This window comes from Corvus kubaryi, unplaced genomic scaffold, assembly GCF_017639235.1.
Source record: "Corvus kubaryi isolate FWS band 111438036 unplaced genomic scaffold, C.kubaryi_AGA036_p1.0 split1-131, whole genome shotgun sequence".
In the NCBI taxonomy this organism is placed as follows: Eukaryota; Metazoa; Chordata; class Aves; order Passeriformes; family Corvidae; genus Corvus; species Corvus kubaryi.
Window position 1 is genome coordinate 20,130,834 of NW_024582073.1, and position 14,746 is coordinate 20,145,579.

The 14,746-nt window shown below is 40.8% G+C and overlaps 1 protein-coding gene across 9 annotated transcripts in view; it reads right to left on the reverse strand.

The window, feature by feature from the left end:
- Window positions 1-14,475, reverse strand: part of JAKMIP1 (janus kinase and microtubule interacting protein 1) — a 228,814-nt gene extending 214,339 nt beyond the window's left edge. For 2 of the 9 annotated variants that reach the window (XM_042053543.1, XM_042053542.1), the window contains exons 1-2: window positions 14,322-14,474; window positions 13,444-13,637 (exon numbers count right to left, since the gene is read on the reverse strand). The gene's annotated coding sequence lies outside the window, so the exon portion shown is untranslated. Of the gene's footprint in view, window positions 1-13,443; window positions 13,638-14,321 lie in introns of all 9 variants that reach the window. The other 7 variants (XM_042053544.1, XM_042053546.1, XM_042053539.1 and 4 more) reach the window with 5 other exon arrangements.
- Window positions 14,476-14,746: the final 271 nt, after the last annotated feature.

A 14,746-nucleotide genomic window follows, 5' to 3' on the forward strand; every position in this document is an offset into this window, starting at 1 on the left:
GAGAGAGCAGATGCCTACATTTACAAGTCAGTGAACACATGGCAGAAATTACTGAAAGATGCTTTAGGACTCAAATTAAATGTTAAGTGAGTTATTATCACAGTGGCCTCTTTTTGCCTTGAAAATTTACCTACAAGGATGCTCATCCATCTTAGAAATGTCTTCATCTTTCAGAGAGCATCCTCTGGGAGTCAGGCTTCCCCTGCTGAGGGTCCTGCATCCAGCCACCTGCCTGGCAGGCACATATGGCACGTGGGGATCAGCAGGGCCGGGGCGAGCACCGGTCACACGGCAACATCTGCCGGCTGATCAAAAGTGGCATTAATGAAATGCTAAAAGCAGTTTAGTTCACTCCTGCATGCTGAAAGACAGCTGTAGTGACAAGAGGTGTATGGGAAAAGCACCACACTAAGATTAGAGATGGTAAAAGGAGCAGGGAAAAGGATGAAGCTGTTCAGAACATGCTTTCTGACCCAAGTCATCTATTGTGAACACCTTGCCAAATACAATCATATTATTGCTTGAAATCAAGCACAGCATGAAATGCAAGACAGTGATGTAAGAAACAAGGACAGGAATAATACTACTACAAACAAGAAATAATGAAGAATTCATCACTACAATCTGTCATTGCATCACACAACTTCAATTCCTGTCATTTACAGATTTGGCTGTGTTTAAAGGGTTCTTAACTTGAAGTTCATCTCAATAAATGATCTCAACACAAAAAATGTCTACACATACAAATAGTTTGAATTTCAGTGTCACTAGGTGCTTTCTCTACACTGTGTCTGCTGATGCTGCATATACAGGAAAAGCACTAAAAATGCAGGTCAAAGAGATGTCATTTCCGAACATCACATTGTCTCTGAGGCAGTAGAATGCCTTTCTCTGTTATTATACCAGGTCCACAGATTTCAAGATTCAGAGCACAACAGCTATACTAGACATGGAGATACATGGAGATATGGCATTCTCAAAAACAAACAAGGCCAATAGACCATAAACGTAGTATCTTGGCTTCAAATGCTAATTATTTCCCTGCAAAGCTAAAGTCCAGTGCAAAGTTCTTTTACTAATTTAGCTCTTCACAAAGGAAACAATGAGGTGCCTCAAAGATAAATAGTTTACATTTATTTTACTTAAATACTTTATTAAAAAACTTCATGACAGAAAAACAACAAATAATGGCCTCCAATCTAGCATAAATTTTGGCACGGACTTGGTTGTTCACATGACACACATTAATTTTCATGCAGCTCTCTCTGGGAGAAAGGGAGGCATGAATCCTCCTCCAATGACCTGGTCATTCAGATGAACTGCAGAAAAGGGGCCAGGCACTGAACCATCTCACAGGCACCTATGGCTTTGTGTATATCACACATTGCACAATGAGGTGAAAGATTGAAAAGAAAGAGTCTAAAAGTTAATTTTCTCTAAATGTGGCTTTGATAAACTGAAAGACTGATTTTTAGCATTCTTCTCAAGCTCAAGAAAGCTAATCTGTATGTCAAGGAAAGAAACAATACAATCAGTGGAAACCCTGGCATTAAACAATGACTCAGCATTCTGACTGAGCCTCAAGGTCTGAATATACTATTTATAACATATTCAAAATTTAGAAGGGTGGTTGCACTCACTCAAAGAGAAAAAGAAAAAATATTAGTAAGCCAGTAGTAAGCTAACTAAAAGCAAAAATCAGAAATTAGAAAATAAGTAGCTTACTATTTAAAGAAAGAAGAAAAGGTCACTATTCTTAATGTAAGGGCAAGTCAGAAAAAAATCATTTAACAAAGACACTGTAAATACTCTGGAAATTTAAAGTCATCCAACATGATATGATCTTCAAGTAAAAAGCTGATGTTGAATTCAGAAAGAGAAATCCCATGCTTAGCACCAGTAAAATTTATTATCAAATATATTTCTTTGGCATTATAAGGATAAATTTGAATCTGATTACTAACATTTATTCTTATAAATGCATAGGGCATATTATGAATATTCATGAAAGTGCATTACACAAATGCAAGATGATCTGTGCAGACTGAAATATATATTCAATCCTAGAAAGAAAGATAATCTCAACGGAAGAAAAGAAGCAATTACGTAAAAAGGAAATGCAGAATGAAATAGATACCAGAAAAAGCTGAAATTCAGGTTACACAGGAGGCTTAGGTGCTCCATGAATAAAGAAAGAAGAAAACCTCAGTAAGTGAGAAATCATGCTATGAAGAAAAAAGAGGAACAGTATCAACTACATATACAATAATATGGAAATTATTGTACAGAGATGTAAAATATCAGCATATAAACTTTACTTATCAAAAATAGAATGACTTTTAGCCAGGTTAGAAAATGCAAAGCTGGGCTCCAACTTACAGGTCAACATTATGAACAAGGTGTCTTCCTACTGGCTCAGTATCTTGTCCAGAAGGATGACAAAGGCAATTATTCCTTTCCTGCCATGTGATAGGCAGAAGAACAGCTAAACAACCATCAGTTTTGAGTACACTGCTTTCTGCCTTATGAGGAAGAGGATGACAGTTTTGTCTCCTTGACGTACTTCCATAGCCAGTGCTCCAAACACAGACGAAGGAAATCCAATTCCCCTGGCATTAAAGGATGAAATAAATCTCTGCACAGAGAGTATATACTCAGGAACAGAAGCCGAGTCAAATTCCGATCCAGCTGGCAGATTGTCTCTTTGCTAGTTACAGTGATGTAGACACCAATTCTGAACTGTATTGCTCAGCATCACTACAGGCATACCCAAGGCAAAAATCACTCAAATATAAAAGTCTGGCCACATACTGCAGGTTAAGGCCCCTGTGAAACACAGTGTTGTTAGAAATGCTTTCTTTTATTTTTTCTTGTAGTAAAAATAATTAATTTTTTACATTATTTTCAATACAAACACCAGAGCAGTCTACTCCAACATTACAAAACCAGAGAAAGAAACAAAAAATTTAGTGAAACTGCTTAAGTAATGAAGCTTTGATATTTAATTGATTTGCTTGAAACTATGGATTGCCAAAAGCAAAACATTGTTTTAACCTGACAGTCCCATTGAGACCAATATTGCATACCACACTGCAAGCTTATTCTAAGCTGTTTATCAGGAAAATACTACTAACAGCACGCAGAAAAGACATCGCCAATACAGAGCTGCCTTTGAACCTCTGCTTGCCATGGTTATAGGGTAAAGCTTCATCTTCACATCTGCATAGGTACTACCCAGTCTAGTTTGAAGCCCAGATGACAGAACCCAGGGTCAACAGTCTTCAGTGCCAGCTCTGCAAGTCAGGATTTCCTGCAACTCATTTGCAACATTCCTCTTGGACTCAGGTATTTATTAGTTTATGTTTATTTAAACAGCATTTAAGTCTTCAACCACCATTTCTCCAACATCCTGCTCACCTAAGTCAAACAACCCTAGATACCACAATGCAGAATATTAGTTAACCAGAGAAACACAGAGCATACTGCTCCAGTCAGATCTATAAGCTTCATACAGCACAGAAGATGGTGCTGGGACATACTTTAGAAATACCTGTAAAAATAAGAACTCCCTAATCGATGGGATGAAGTCTCTGTTAAAGGGATGTTCAAGCTAGAGTACATTTGATCTTGTTTAACTGGCTGTAAGTCAAAAGGACAGCAGTGGTCAAGGAGAGAAGCCCAGGAACAAACCAGGGGTCTGCAGTCAGAGAATGGTGAGTGCATGTGCACGACCAGATTCCAAAGGGAATTGTTTTTGCTGTCAGTGAGCCATAACATCTCAGTGGAGTATACTGAAAATATTTACCTAAAAAAAAAATAGGAAACAAATCCAGAACTACTTGACAGTTTTCCATAGAAGAGAAATTATTAATAATCACAGAAGCCTTGCTCAGGAATTTTAACACAGGTTTTTCAAGCCATCTCTCTGCTCCTGATTTTTTGTTTGACCAGTCTAGTACAATTTTATGTGTTACCCCATAAGTGTCACAAGACAGAACTCCAGTGTACCACAGGTCTTTAAGTTGATATCCACCTAAAGCACATGGGGAGGAGAGGCCTGCAGTTTGCCTCAACAGATTCAGAACACAATCAGGTTGACTCTCACCTCCCCAAAATTTATGTTAAGATTAAATGTTTATCATCTCTGTTACAGTGGCTTTTACAAAGAGTGAGGTTACAATGAGGACAGCAATGGCTGAGATCCTGTACCAATGGTGCTTGCATGCAGCACTTTCAGGCAGCTAAATGGATGTCACATGAAGCATTTCCACCAAACACCTTGGAGCCTAGAACAGTTTCAAAAGCCACAGCAAAAATTAATGACAAAGTTCTCAAAACATTAAGAAAGACAATTGATACATTACTTAGAGAAAGTTAAATCCTATTTGCCAAAACCAGATAAGACCTCAGCACCCAATGCATAACATCTGAGGATTTCCACACTGAAGTAGGTCAACTGACAGCTACCAAAACACAACCATTATTTTCCCTGCTTATGTGCTCCATGCAACATGAACGCTGTAGGCATACATGTTACTGACAGAGCCATTCAGAAAGACCGGTCTCAAAACTGACTCTCTTCATGTGTTCAGTAGGCAGGAGCACCCACCACCTGCACAACTCATTGCAGCCTTGCACCAAACACTCACTTCCCAGTGCCCAGCTGGAGGCTCACAGACCTGCAGTGACCTGATAAACCAGCACTCTTAAGGGCAATAGTCACTGCCTACGTTATTGCCTTAGCCATCTCACTGGCAGCAACGAGGGAAACAATTGTATGCACACACTGCGAGAATTCCCCCTCTTCAAAGGCACAGCCATTTCTTGTCATCCAAAACCTACTAGGGACTGGGATGCAGTAAGAACCACCTGTCTTGCACCCGAAGTGTCAATCTATCAAGAGTCCACAGCAATTACTGACACTGGCAAAACTCCATAGCCAGGAACTGTGGTCTGGCAGGTTAGCACACAGAAGATCCCCCTCATGACCAGTCAACAACTCCAAATTCAGAAACAAACACAGAATTGCTTGTGCATTTCCAGTGCCTTCTACATGTTGTCTCCACCATCTGGAAGATTTCATCCAGGTCTGAGGTGTGCCACCAAACAGAACAGACTCAAACAGAGAGCACACATAGTTGGAGGTCAAATGCATCAATAGATGAAGAATACAGCTCCCAAAAACACTGAAGTCTTCTGAAAAATGCTAAGAAATAAGTTCTATGGCAGTTCAGGCTTAGCACATAAACTGAAAACAAAACTAAAGACAACCAATGAAGTCCTAACAACACAGACAAAGATGATATGAAGCTTTGTGACATGGATGTTCACAGGTAGGTTTAATGAGTTCAGAACTACAATACAACCTGATTAAATTTATTCACATTGTAATTCTGAAGTGTACTGTGTTAGTTTCATACTCATATAGAGAGATACTACTGCAGAAGAAGGTCTGTGCACTTCATCAGTCACTAAAGTTTCAGTCTGGGGCTCCAAAGTCAAGCCGATCTACTTGAATCCTCAGAATACATACAAGCACCAACGTACAGTCCCACTTTTCAGGGCAGGTTTCATCAGTCAGAAACACCTGCAGCGTGTTAAAAGCTGGGGGAAAAACCTGAAGTTGAATTTACTGCAGATTATTTATTGCTGATTAAAGAATGATATACCTTTAATCAAAGCCCCAAAACTGTAGCAGCTCTTCCCATGCACAGAGGTCAGGGTCACAACGAGTGTAACTACTACTGTCAACCTCATTGCCTAGACGGGTTGTTATTTACATCCAGTGTAAATTCAGAACACATGCAATAAAGTTGATGAATATATGGATGATGGATCCATGTTATACAGACTACAGCTGAGATCAGAATCAAATGAGTCAGTATCAAGAGGGTTCTTACTTTTCTACTTAAAAATCTACAACCTTTGCAAGGGAGAAGCCATGACAACAGTTCCATCACCCACAGGGCAGGGCACATCTCAGGCAATATGGAACAGGAAAAAGAAAAAACAGTCTGTGTAATTCAAAACCCCCAAAAATAAAGAGTTTCATATTGCACAGTTTCATTGTTAAAGAATGTATCTCAGACTTAATGACTCCTTCCACATTAAAAAAATAATTTCAGAAGACAGAATGACATGGCTTAATTTGTGCAGAAGATGCACTCCTCCATCATGACAAAGCACAACAAAATAAGAACATGCAGCATTTTGACATCAACAAAGCTGCCTACATAGACGCCCACTCTTTCTTATTTTCTCTGCAGCATATTCTTTTAACTCACTCATTTCCTTCTGCATCTTTCTCACCATTCTTGACTTACCTACTTCCCATACAGCTTCTTCAGACTTGTTTTCACATGAAGACTGACCATGGAAATAGTTACTCCCTTGCAGACAGTTCAGAGTACAGCATCCATTTTAATTTTTCCTTCTCCCAATATATTTATATACCAATAAAAATAATTTTCTTGAGAAACAGAGATGTTATTCTAGAGTATCTGGAATAACTAGAGCAGGAGAGTTATTCCACAGATCTAAGCTTCATGCTGTGATAGAGTCACACATTTGGTCCCACCTCCCAGTAAGGTGCTGGCAATTACTGCATTCCAGGGCAGGACCATAGATCTTATCTAGCTCCCTTACTCCACATGCAAGTTACAGCTGATTGTGGCAGCTGAAGCAGGAATGCATTTTTGCATCAGATGTGCAAAAGCTAGAGTCTAAAAGAGCAAACATGCAGTATATATTGGGGAGGGGGGAGAGGGAGGGGGTTCTGCAGATTAGAATTATCATTCTTGAAAATCATGATATTTACGGCTCTGCTTTACTGATTTTGCATTGACAGATCTAAATCTTAAGAAATGCATTGTATTAATCAGCTCAAGTGATAAGGGAACACATCCCTCTAAAGGTTTTAGATATTCCTTTGCTTTGAGTGAGGAAATAGCAAATAGTAAATAATTGGAATCCTGTGTTGCTTTTGTGCTGTTTGAAGGATTAGCCTCTCTCAGTTCTTGGACAATATATATATTAAGTACACTAAGTGCTGTGATTAGAGCTTAAACACTGTTTAAATCAGACATATCTCCAACACATCCCCTCCTAAACCATAATTTATCATTATTATGCAAAAGTGCTAGTATGCAGGAATCTTCTATTTTACCCAGTTCATCAGATATGCTGTCTCCACAAACAGATTTATCTGTATATTAAGTCTTGGAGTATTTTCTGAGTGCACATTTATGAATGCACACAAAATTCTCAGCACTTAAATTTTTAGTCCTAAAAACCACAGCTTTTTTACCCAATATCTACATTCCTAATAGCTCACTAAAAAGGCAGACTAAATCTAGCTCAGATATACCTAACCATGGCTATGGTCATGGTTCCCTTCTCTGATGAAGAAGTAGGCATCTACTTTCTAGACCACATGTCATCTAGGAAAGGTTGAGGTGAAAAGATGGAGAAAAAAAGTCGGAAAAAACCTAAAAATATTTCAGGTTTTCTTACACAATGGACAGTAGCAAAAAAAAAAAATCTGCAAACAATAATATATATATATATAAAAAATATTTGTTATTGACATAAAGGCAAGGTTGGTACAATCAGCTGAATGCAGGAAACCTTTGGGTTTTTACTGCAAGAGGTAGTAATAGCCCCAACCTCCTGGCTGGTTGAATGTAGAATCTAAAAAATTCTGAGAAATTTCAGCATATGATGGCAATCTATTAAAAAAAATCCAAACAAAGCCAGACAAAACCCAAAATAAACAAAAAACCCACCACCAAACCAAACCAGAAAACGTTAATAAAGGGATATCATGAGCTGTCAGGAACAAAATAGTCCAAAAGATTCACTTTTCAAAGTGACTCATTGCAAAGAACATGAGTTCATGCCATTCACCAATGAAACTTGATTAAAAATACAAAAAAGGCTCATCTAACCTTCACAATCAAGCATATACATCTTGAGTTCTGGAGCAGGAGGTTTCTCTTCAAGACTTCAACCCTTTTTACACATGCAGTTTGAAATTAGCCAACAAATGCAAAAATAAGTCATAGGGGACTGAGAGACAGCAGAAGCATTTAAGGCTCATTTCCGTAGGAAGCAAGGCCACAGCAAATGTAATTAAAGTTTTTAGTAAGACTTTGCTATTTTACTAAAAACCTCAGAATTACCAGAACAGGCCATAAGTGTTGGGGCACAGCATCCCATCCTCCCTCCCATCCTACGTGGTAGAGGCCAAAGCCTCATGCAGAAGCTAATAGGGTGATTATCTTGAGAAGGATTATGCTGCACAGAGAAGCTGAAGTCTGCCTTTGTGAGAATTAAGTCCATCATCCTTACTGGTCAGCTGAATTATTTTCTTCTGCCATAGTGCAGATAGATTATCATGTGGTCTTCCTTAAAATGAGTGAAACTCAAAGAACATCGATATAAGAAGGTGGAATAAAATGTATTTGCAGATCTTCCTTTTTGGATTAAGAAATAGGGAGTCCAGAAAAGGATACAAGAGGAAAAGTAATTAATTCTTTTATAAGAAATAAAAGTCTGCCACACTAAATTAGTGGAGTATGGTTCTACTACAGTCTATACCTAACAAGCTTAGCAATGAACAAGACATGATCTGTTCTACAGGAAATGCCAAGATGCGACTCAAGTAGATCAACATAAGGTAAAAAAATTGTGAAAGTGGTGCTTTACACCTTGATATGGAAAAAAAAGGTCTATTCTTGGGGTTTCATTTCTCATTTCTAAGCAATTTAGAGAAGGAGTACCTCCCAACACACTCTCTCCATCCTGACAGGGACAAACATCCAGATAGTGCAGAAAGAACTATATGAAGCAGTTACTCCAAAATCAGAGAAGTACTTGCAGCTTAGAGACTCAAACAAAATGAGAACCACTGTCTCACAAAGTAAAACCTTCACCCTAGCAACACGCCCTGATTAGACTCAGGGTAGACATGCATCACATCACCGCAAGTATTTACAAACGTGGATAATAAGCTTGTTCAGAGAATTAGCAGCCACAAGAAAACGAGGCTTGTACCTTTGGGTAGCAGCTCAAATGCCAGCTAGTGAGAAGAAATGCAGAACATTGGACACTTTTTTGCATAAACAGAAGCATTACAGAGCAGTAAATAAACAGCTACCAGATGCTGGATATTGCACTAGATAGAAAATAGAAAAAGAAAATGAAATCTCAGCCTCATAATCACTGACATTTTGGAAAGCCTTACTAAAATAGTCTACTTCAGTTAGATAAGATAGATGTTCCTTGTTCTGACTGTTGAAGAAGAGGAATAAGGTAATTTTGGAAGAATCCATGGAAGATTATTCTGCAGTGGCTCACTCTTACTCCTTCCATACAAACAATAATAATAATAACAATAATAGCACATCAGTTTCAATTACACCAACTTACCACTTGGCTCACGTCATCTTAAAATAAATAGATAATGTTAGGATTAGATTTTAGCGTGTTATACTCACAGGGGAAAATAAAAAAAAATCACCTCCTCCCCCGCACAGCAGTTGAATCAATCAGATATGCAGACAGTGTCCATAATGAAGGCTGACAACTATGTTGACCACAGCCAAAGGGACACCATTTTCTGAGGTTCCACCCAGGAAGCCAAGCATTTCATCTGTGGCACATGCTGAGCATCAGTGCTAAATCAAAAGTGAAACTACAAAATGCAGCTATGTGACTCTGCTGACACTTCCTTCTTGGATGGAATGGTAAGATCTATCGCAAAAGCAACTAAAAGCTTTCAGTAGTAATGTCTTGTCAAAGACAATTGAAATGGAGGACAACTGTCAGTTATCCAAGAGGATGAAAGTTCAATTTAAATTGCACTAGGAAATACAAAAAAAAAGTACTTTCTGAAACAGCTCTCATTTCCCTTACTGTCATGGTAGGGGGCTAAAAAATGGGCAACATGGTGTTAAGATGGACTAAAAGTGAGAAGAAAACTGAACAGAAACTTCAAAGAGTTAGGAGAGATATCTTGATCCTCCTACAGTTGTGGCTACGCTAAGCATTAGTAGAGAACAAGTAAACAACACATGAACATATACACATAATATAAATAGCTCCTCTCTTAATTTTACACTGATTACAGAATTCCAACTTGCAGATTAAATATATAGGTTTTTAAAAACATCTGCAAGATACAAATGAACTAATATTTACATCAAAGTTCTCTTATTATCAGAACAAAACAAGGATGTCCTTCATCCATCTTCCACTAAAAACAAAGTAAAGCCAAAGCAAACCAATGTTGACTGTTTGAAGACGACATAACTACTACAAAAAAGTCTGTTCACTATTTCTAAACATTTCACCATTTAAGTGATTTTTCCTTCACTTTCAGACTTTCACCTCCAGAAGCTGGTTTTAGTTTATTGGGTTATTCAGCATGTTAACAGGACAGCACCAAAACAATTGCATGTGTATGTATGTTTATATTTTTATAAAATCTGCATTAGGCAGCCCTCTCTTAAAACCAAGGATATAAAGATAAATTCGAAATTGCCATTGACACATAATTTCCCATCGTGGACAAAATACAGAGTGACTACAAGTTTCCGTGCCTAACAAAACAAAAATAAAATAACAAAATTCCCACTGTATTCCTCACTATATCAAGCACCTTATCCATTCCTGTCTAACTTAACAGCTCCAGGTGGGAGCTTCCCAAATACATCTGGCTCTTCATATGCATTTATGCATGTGTTTGAGAGCCTATATGGTAAAGAAAGAGTGCATCAAATCCAAAGGTATCTGTGGAATTAAATGCCAGATCTATGAGCTTGGACTGTGTTGAGAGGAAAAGGGGAAGACCTCACCTACCACAGCACATGGCAGAAGCTTCTCTTCAGCTGCCATTCTTATTAGACAAACAAAGAGATGAAATACTGCAAGTAAGGAAGCAACCAACCGAGTTTTAGTGATCTCTAAGAAAGGCCCACAAAAGCATTCCATCTGCCAAAGAAAAAGTTGCATGATTTACAACAATGTGCATAGGATGGAAGTATCACGGAGAAAGAATGAATGAAAAATAAGTTTGAACTACATTGTGGTTCCATTTTGCCCCACTGACAATGAATCTATACCACCTATATTGAATTATTATAGATTTTTCCCTATTATGGAAGTTAGAGCTGATAAAGGTTGATATTTTAAAAAAACTTAGCAAAAATTAAACAGAATTAACAAAATTTGCATACAAGAGTAAAACTTCCCAAGATGGAAAAAACCCACTTTTTTGGATCATTAACTCAAGATATTCTATTGTATCATGTGAATAAACTATGCAACAACGACCATGAGACTGATTTTCCTTACTAATGCTGAGTAACATTGCAATAAGTACCCTAAATCAGCAATTGTTCTAAATATGGAACTTTTTTTTTTTAAACGAGAAACAAAAGAGATGGAATGCATTTGTGCATATCAGTACACAAAGCTGCAATTAAGGCTGACTATTGTGCCTTCAAAATGATGTAGAACAGAGTTAATGAAAGTTGAAAGAAAAAAATCAGGATTACAGATAAGGACATGAGGAAGGGTTTGATGTTTTATTTGCTTTATGGCAGAGCAACTTTGGTTCAAAATTAATAAACAGAGATGCAATAATCAGTGGTACCTGTCCATATATCCTCTTAGACAGAGGCAGGATGCAACCAACCTTGCTTCTATACAAAGGGGCAATCCAGCCTCACATTCTTCAGTATTTTCTGTTCCCTGACACGTATTTATGCCAGCTTCATCTGGTCCTGCACTATCCAGAAATACAGGCCAGGCCCATTTCTTTCTTCATATACTTGCTACTCCTACGTCTCCCATCTCCTCTATGATAATCTAACCAAAATGTTCTACAAGAAAAAAAAATCTATACATGAAAGTAACTATAAACATTTGCATACTGACAAATAATACTTACAGGCAGAAACTGACAGCAAAGCTGGGATAAACTGCAACAAAGATGGTGCTGTGGACATAAATGTACTAACTATGGAAAACAAAACATGAGCTTGAATGAGATGGACCTCTAAGAGAAAAATCTTAAGCAACCTCTCCTCCATCACTGTGTACTGCGATTAACATTTTAACAGAGCACATCTCTTTCAATTCAAGCCTCATTTATGCCTCACATATGGTTCAACACATGGCCTCTTTTGAGGATATTTCCAGCTCTTGCATTCCCGTAACAACAATCTAAGACACAAAAGGAGCATGCATTTAAGTAGAGAGTGAGCGTTGCTCAGAGCATTTCCAAAAAGCAAATGGAAATAAAAAGCCTTAATCTACATGCAGAGAACTTAAATATGTTAGGCAAATCTCTACACCAATGGCCTTTTGCAGTACTTGTGTAAGTCTGCTACTTACTGTAGCAGACAAGCTCCAGTGCCTCAGTGAAGGAGTCCTAGGCCTGGCCTCTTTGAAGTTGCAGAGCACCTCTGTCCTTCTGTTTAAATCTCCAATGTATCTATTCACTTTGTATTAACAACCTAACTGTGCACCAATCCACAAACAAAAACCTCAAACCTCAAAACAGCCCACACTACTTCAGGTGCAAGAAACAAAGTCATTCCAGTGGACCAAGAAGTACAAACAGAGCAGAGACTGAAAACAAATGTTCTAAGCCCTACAGAGTATCCCAGCTTCTGTATCGCAGTAACTAATTTTAGCATTATTAACAGTAAGGCACGTGTTTTTTCAATGCAGAACAAAAACACCATCTCAAAAGATAATTAAGGCAGAATTTGAAAGTCTTTAGAAAAACCTTCCTGCCTAAATGCATCATGAATTTGTGTGTCTTACAATCACAAAACATTTATTTTCAGGAGGTTTTGGAAAACCAACACAAAGATATTCACCCCTTGCCATATAAAACCTGAAACTGAAGCTGGCATCTCACAGAGATGAAACACAGCAGACCCTAATAAGCATTACAGAATTCTACTCCTGCATAAATACATAGGCACATCACGCTTGCTGTCAGTGAGACCAGCCATGTAAGAAGAGACACTACTGTGTCTACATGACGGGTTCTAAGCATAGGGTAGGCATCTCATGGAGCAAAAGGAGTCTATGAATGAAGCGGGTCTCAATTCCTTCCCCCTTACAAAATTTGCTAGGATTTCTTTTCTTTCTTCCTCTAATAATTCTATTAATTTTAAAATAAATAAATACCATCAGTTAAAATTAACATCATTTCTTAGGATTGTCTGATTAGGCACTGTGGTGCATGGAAATCATCAGTCAGGCTAGTAAAAATAGAAATAACTAACAAAAATAATTCTTGCTTGTTAGTCAAGCCTGTGTTCACTCCATCCTCCCCTAATTCAGAGATTCTGTAAATCTGCAGTGACTTGCAGGCCTAGCCACTGCTTTAAGGGCTGATGGAAAGAACTTTTTTTTAAATCTCACCCATTCACTAGAACAAACCAGTCTTGATGGGGAACCAAGAGAGGAAGATTACAGTGTGCAGATACTCCTCTCATCCAGCCCCCTGGAGTGATCTGTTCTGTAGTGTTGCCATAGAAAATGGAAAGGAAGCCTCCAATTAGGGACGAGGTCACATTTAAGCAGAGATATTACGTAAATAACAGCCAGCCAGCACTCTGCAAAAAAAAAAAAAAAAAAATAAATAAAGGCCTCATCCTGCCAGCCCTCCAAGGGCAGGCCTCGGGTTTGCTCCTAGAACACCCGTGCCAGCAGGACCCGGCTTGCAGGAGCAGGTGCCACCCCCGGAGGCTGCCCTGGAGACCCCTGGCACCGCAGGTACAGCCCAGAAGGGGGGCGGGCGGCAGAACCCTGAGGGGGTCGGGATGCTCCGGACCGTCACCCCGCCCTGCCGCGGGTACCGGCGGGGATGGGGGAGCACCGGGCTCTCCCGGCCCCTCCGCGGCCGCGCCCCGGCCCGCTGATGGCTGCGGGGGAGTTGCGGGAGGGCGGGGGCCGGCGGGGGACCGGCCGAGCGGGCCCCCTCGGCGGGCGGGAGCCGTCTCGCCCCGCCTGGGGACAGGCAGCCCTTGCCCCGCCAAGGACCAGCCGCCCTTCCCGAGGCTCCCTCGCCCGTCGGGTCACCAGCACGGACGGGAGAGAAGAGGAGAGGGGCAGAGCCTCGCCCCGCCCCGGGATGCACTTTTTTCCCTTAGGCATCTCGCACGACTAAAGTGTCCGAGCGCGGCAGCATCCTCCCTCCATCCCTCCATCCCTCCATCCATCGGTCCTCCCTCCCCTGCCACCCCGTCTCCGCGCCGCCCCCGCATCACCCACTCGTGCCTCCCGCCGCCGCCACTCACCCACGCCGCGGCCGGCGACGGCGGCAGGGCCCGGCCAAGCCCCTGCCCACTCCTTCCCCGGGCGGATCCGCTGGTGCGATGCGGACAGAGCGGCGGCGAAGCACCGCCCGGCAGCCGCACCTCGCTGCCGGCGCCGGGTCCCTCCCCAGCTGTCACCGGCGGCCCGCCCTCGGGGGCGGTGGCGGCCGGGCCCTCCCGCGGCCCCGCCCCGCGCCCGCCGCTGCTCGGGGTGCTCGGCTGCGCGGCCGCGGCGGGTCCGCGGGTCCGGGAGAGCTGCGACGCACGGAGCCGGGCGCTGTGCGCGGCAGGGGGACGCTGTCCCCTCGCCCGGCTCCCCGCCTCAGCAGGTGCGGGCACGTCCGGCACAGAGTGCCGGGGAGGATGGACCCATTTAATTTTTTATGTCACACACGGCCGTCGCACAC